The 6,350-nt window shown below is 38.9% G+C and overlaps 1 long non-coding RNA gene across 2 annotated transcripts in view; it reads right to left on the bottom strand.

The window, feature by feature from the left end:
- LOC115031311 overlaps positions 1-6,350 on the bottom strand; it is a 65,808-nt gene that overhangs the window by 4,780 nt on the left and 54,678 nt on the right. For both annotated transcript variants that reach the window (XR_003836931.1, XR_003836932.1), the window contains exons 3-4: positions 1,391-1,553; positions 678-776 (exon numbers count right to left, since the gene is read on the bottom strand). This is a non-coding gene — a long non-coding RNA (uncharacterized LOC115031311). The remainder of the gene's footprint in view (positions 1-677; positions 777-1,390; positions 1,554-6,350) is intronic.

Genomic DNA, 6,350 nt, shown 5'->3' with positions numbered 1-6,350 from the left:
AGAGAGAGAGAGAGAGGCCACAAGGAGTTCTGTCGCTGGCACAGGCTGACTCTTAAACAGATGTGTCTTGAGCTCTTTAGTCCATCATGGTGGGTCACAAGCCTGCGGGAAGTTATCATTCATAATAACCCCATGGGAATTTCTAGTAAAATCTACTGGCTCCTATGGGACGGATAGATTCCCAGCTAAGTGTGCTTGCTTCAGAAGTATTCTGGGCATATAATTCCCTTTCCATGTGTAAACGTATGCACCCTTTATAATTCCAACCATGTTTTACTAATAAAGAGTCAATGTAAATAGTGCTATCTCTTCATGTCTGTCTGAATACTGGAAATTGAAATCTAGCAATTGTAGCCTCAGAGAACCAGAGAGGATATAACTCACAGCCCAGCTGAGATGTATAGATCCAGGGAGACCCTCAGATGTCCCAGCTAATCAGCCTGCAGGGAGCGTAAGGGACCCCAGGCAGGGGCTTTGTGCTGTGATACATATGGCAGCTGAGCTACACTGAGTCCTGTTGACTCCTGACTTTCTTGTTTTCATGTAAGACTCAAGTGCACAGCTCTCATTTCTCCCGTTATTCCTAACAGTTCATTAATAACCCTTGTTCCCGTCTCCCCCGGCTGACTTTGAAGAACCTGACTTCATTTGGGCTTTCATTAGTGGTAATTCTTTACCTGTCAGACCCCAGCTGGACTGCATCTCGGGCNGGCGTGAGTCACTTCACTTTGTTTCTAGGGACTGGCTGCTTCCAAACAATTAAAGCAGAGGAGCACCTGTGTAAATATGCAATATTCGGCGATAAGAAAACAATTAGGCGGTAGAACCTGAGCTGAATTTTTTTTTTTAAATAGTATTTCCCTTCAGGGGTGTAAGCAGCTCTGGTCCCAAAAACAAGGTCAAGTNTTTTACCACCCCTGCCCCAATACACACACATAGTTTGCTGGGAAAACTGAGTTAAGCTGCTGTTCCTAGATTCCAGTTTGCTTGGAATAGCTAAAATGTTAAAAGATGAAGGTGAAGAGAGAAGGTAAACTATTAAAGAGTAGTTTCCTAAGGCCGAATGTCTATATCAGAAGAGTGAGAATGGAAACTCATCTTGGACAATTGTCTCTGCCCTTGTTTGTGTTGGGGACTTCTGTGGTGGTACTTGAACAGTGAAAAAAATACCAAGAACTTTGTAGTCTGACAAGCCAGGGGTGTGAATCTTAGCTTCACCTTTTGGGACCATGTGATGTGGGACCCAATGGGAGACTCAGGTTCCAGGCCTGTGAGAACGACTTGGTCCTAACCCTAATCCCATGCCATGCCACATCTACAGTGCCAGGCTTAGTAGCTGATAAAGAAAGTGCACGTCACTAGAAAAATCCATCACCTTAGGTTTGCTCACCATTCAGAAGGCTGAGTCTGTTTCAAGTTGCTCTTTGGTGAAGAACACCTTTCAGCAGTGTGAGATGACACCATGAAGTGATTCTAAAACTCTGTCATCTCTCTTATGGTGCACCATCCTCTTTAGGAACCATCTTTTCTCCTGTGCCACAGACTCCTGTAGACTAACCATCAGAAAGATTTCTTTCAGTCCTGTGGTTGGACATTGAAAAATACTGATTTTTTTTTCTTTCTATACAGCTGTTTGTTGATGTAGTCTTTGCTTTCAATCTAATGGGTCTTTATAGCTGAAAGATATCCACAAAGTCATGCTTTAGGGACTTTGGTCTCTTCTTTTCCTCCTCCTCCTCCTCCTCCTCCTCCTCCTCCTTTGGCTCACTCCAAAGTGTATGGAAGCTGTGAGATTTTGTTGCTGTTGTTTGTTTTTTAAAGTCCAAAGTTCATCATTTTTCCTGCCTCAGTTTTTCCATGCTGAGTGAAGACAACGAACAGTATTATTCAGTGAGTTGAGTGTGATTTGAACAGAGAAAGAGCCATAAAGAGTTGGCTGTAGTTGTGGTTCTTATTATCACTGGGAGAGATGCACCATAACACTCAAGTCTTGTTGAGTCACAAAAGTCACTATTGAACATGGTGTTATCTTTATAAAAGTCATACATGTGTTGGATTTTGTTGAAAATAGTGGTTTTTATTTGTGGCTTCTGAACAAGACAATAAAAAGTGAGAAATTCTTCATGGTGATGTCGTTGGATTATTCCTACAGGAAGGTTCAGTGGGTGTTGGACCTTGAGTCTAAAATAAATAGTCAACTAGCTTGAAAATTTACAAGCTGTATTCTCTGACTTCAGGTTGATATATTTGCAAGGCTAGGGAAGGGGAATAAACAGAAAATGGTTGCAAAAACTCAGTATTTCTTTACCAACAGGTTTTAAATACATATGTTGAAGCAGTAGGATGAAATATTGGTGTGGGTAGACATAGTATTCTCTTCAGAACTGTGCACCAAGTTGCTTTAAACTTGATTGCATTCTTACTTTAATAGTGTCTTCTGTGTTTGGTGACCCTGTTGCTTATTTTCAGCATGTGAAACAAGTATAAGACATGAACAATCTAAATAATTAAGAAGTCCTAAAAGCAAAGATGGACTCTTAAGCTGAGACAGGGGCGCCAGTACAGATCTAGAGAAAGCTATGAATGGAGTTCTAAACACAGAACTTATAGAGAAGAAAAGATATCACTTGAATTATCAGGAGCCTTTTTTTTTTTTTTTTTTTTTAGCAAACTGAACAGTATTGCCTGAAGAAATGGGCTGAGATGATTCTCTTTGGAATAGAAAAGGCATTCTCCTAATGATTAAGCTTCTTACACATTTAAAACATAAATTTACCCTAAGATTCCCCTTAGGTCGTATTGAATTCACTGAGCAATGAGCTTGCCTTGTTTCTTTTATCCGCTGTATACTCCCAAGGGTGTTAATGGCTCATTGTACTGAAGTGGAGCTCTAATGGGCTTCCTCCCTGAGGTCCTATTACTTATCTAGTCTGTTGATTAACTTTGTACATCGATATACCATGGTCCAATTGAGGAGGCTATACATGTGATAAGTACGACAACAATAACCCTGTAACATCTGAGTGGAGAAATAGATGGAGCGTTGATGAATGCAAGAGGCGGCATTGAATTTCTAAGATGTACTTTCTTTCTGCTCTTTCAAAGCCATAGTTTAAATGTCCAAATGCCCTGCCCTTGTGTTTGTCAATGCACNATTCTTTAAATTGGTGCTACTTTCATAAATATTGGTTAACTTTTCTAAGAAAATCGAAGAAGTTATTACTCTAATTCTACTTTGGGGAAGTTTTATAATGAATCTTAATTTTTTCCCCTCAGTTTGATTTAAATATTCTGTCTATACCTCTCATACATGACTTCCTGGTCAATTTCCACTTAAGTCTGTGCAGCAGCAAACTCTCAGGCAGCTATTGATTCAGAGTCTCCTTGCTAAAGGTTACTAACTTTGTCTCCAGTGATAATGTAAACGGCATCTGGCACAATTCTCCTATTCCTTAGTATTGGTGGTTTACGATGAGTGTTTGGTTTCAGGCTGTTTAATGTGTCGGCATCCGTTTTACATTCTACAAAGACTTAAACCCTTCCTGGAGACTATTGCTAAATTAACAGACCTTTGGCTTCTGAATCGTAAGTCAAGATTTAAGCAGTCTTAGTCTTCAATACAAACTGCTTTCATAGAATCAAAATCAGAGAGATTTACTGAGTTTCACTCCAAACATCTTCCTGCCTCTCTTCAGTGATATCTACATGCAGGAGCAGGCTTGGGTTCAGAATAGGAGAAGTGTTAAAGGTCTGTGTATGTGACAAGTGGTTAATGTATACATTGTGGTATTAATATGAACTGGAAGACTGCAGATCTCTGAGGTCTTCCCTGGGATGGCAAATACTTTTCTCAGCTGTAGCATTGACTCATGAAATGTATGTAGTTTACCTCTTGTACAGTTAGAGGTTTACCCCTGGTACATTTAGAGGTTGTCATCTTGATCTGTGTTTGTCATATAGTATATAAACTTTAAGCTTACAAGGACTTGAAAAGGAGGCAGTAGAATATCAACAAAAGAAACTTTAAAGAGAGGTAGGATACCAGCATGGTGGTACAGGCCTTTAATCCCAGTACACAGGAGGCAGAGGCAGATGGAGCTCTGTGAATTTGAAGCTGTTCTGGCTATAGAGAGTTCTGGGCCAGTCAAGGTGACATAGTGAGATCCTGCCTCAAACTTAACTAACTAACTAAAGAGATATAATAGCAAAGCTATACAGTCAGAAAGCAATTAAAACTTTCCCCTAGATGTATATAAATATACATATGTATAAAACCAATTTCATTAGAACCTAAATTTACATAGGACACAATGTATTTATCTTAAGGCATAGCTCAATGAGGTTTTTATTATTTTTTAAGATAGCGTTCAAAACAATGGATTCCATTATGAATGTTTTAATACATTGATATCATACTTTGCACATCTCCTTACTGGCCCCCTTTCTCCTCCTAGGTGTCTAACTTCAGTTTCCATTGTGTGTGTGTGTGTGTGTGTGTGTGTGTGTGTGTGTGCTTGTGTGTTTGTCTTTTTATGGATTGAGAATTTCACACATGCATATAATGTTTTCATCAAGTCCCCTCCACACACACACATTTCTTCCCTCCAATTCCTTCATTATTTCCATCACCGTTATTCTCTTTCAATTTCATGTGTTTTCTCAAAACAAGAAAAAAAACCCCACAGAGTCTACTTACCACTGGTAATATATGCATCTGTGTAGGGGCATCTGCTGGAAAATGAGGAGTTTCNTGGGGGCCCATCCCTGAAGAAAATTGTCACCTAGCAGCCATCATTTGCCCATATCTCCTCAGATACGGGTGGGATTTTTTGCCACCTCCTCACACCAATGCCAGGATTTTGTGTGGCTTGCCCTTGTGTAGATCTTATGCATACACTCGTAGCTACTGTCAGTTCACAATACATTGCCCTGTTGTGTTCAGAAAACACTGTATAACTCTAGTCATATAGTGCCTCTGACTCATAATTTTTCTGTCTCCTCTTCTATGATGAACGGAGAAGTAGGTCTAATTTAGAAGTTCNTGCTTAGTGCTGACTACTCTGAAATCTCTTATTCTCTTCATGCTAACTAGTTGTGGATCTCTGTTAATAACTATTTCCTGCCAAAGAAGCTCCTTCGATTAGTGCTAATCTGTCAGTATAATGACTAGACATTAGGAGTCATTTTAATTCTATGTCCATTTAGCAGAGTAATAGTAGTAGGCCCTTAGGCCCTTCCCTAGAGAATATGATCTACCTAGCCTTGAATTCTTGGCCCCATTAATGGAGTCAGGCATGAGATCTCTCTTTAGGAGGGGCCTTAAATGCAATTAGAAAGTGTTTGGTTGCTCTCATGACACTTACATCATCACTGAACCATTGGGCATGCCAGGCCAGCCTTTCTTTGTAGCTCACAGGATTCACAGTGAGATAAGACTGATGAGGACTTTTGTCCTCTGGGGGCTTGTCTATCAACTTCCAGCACTGTAAAAGCAAGCGAGTAAGGAGAAGGCTTCCAGGCTGAAGCCAACTTGATTTCTCTCTGGTCTGTGACTCAGGTATGTGGTGTCTTCAGCACTAGGGTCTTACAGTCAGAAAGNTAACCAAAAAACTGGTAATAGGCTGCAATGTTTGTAAGTCTAAGGGACACTACTGACTGACAAGTGCAACAGAGCTAACCTGGAAGCTCTGGAAAAGACAAAATCAGAATATATATATATATATATATATATATATATATATATATATAATTTGAAGAGAAATAATTAAAACCAGGACTGAAATTAATGAAGTAGAAGTGGGAAAACAATACAAAAAAAAATCAAGAAAAAAAAATGTTTTTTGAAAAGATTAAGAATATTGGCAGACTTCTATCCAAAATTTGAAAAGGGAGAAAGAAGATTGAAATAAATAAAATCAGAAATGAGAAGNGAGACTGTGGAAGTTAAGAGAATCAGAAGGACATGCTTTGAAAATCCATACTCAACTAAACTGGAATATCTAAAAGAAGTAGAGAAATTTTCACACAAATGTACTTATCAAAATTAAGTCAATACAAAGTTAATAATTTGAACAAACCACTGCAAGCAATGATATAATGGCAGTGTTTAAAACTCCCACTACTAAAATGAGCCTAAGACCAAATAGATTCAGTACAGAATTCTCCTGGACCTTCAAAACATTAACACTAATACTTCTCAACATTTTCTGTAAAATAGGAATGCTTAAATACTATTTTTATAAAACTAGCATTGNCCTGATACCAAAACCAGATAAAGAGCCCCTATCAGCAAGAAAGAAAGAAAGAAAGAAAGAAAGAAAGAAAGAAAGAAAGAAAGAAAGAAAGAAAGA

Source organism: Mus caroli, chromosome 6 (genome assembly GCF_900094665.2).
Source record: "Mus caroli chromosome 6, CAROLI_EIJ_v1.1, whole genome shotgun sequence".
Lineage (NCBI taxonomy): Eukaryota > Metazoa > Chordata > Mammalia > Rodentia > Muridae > Mus > Mus caroli.
This window is presented reverse-complemented; position numbering and strand designations above follow the sequence as displayed.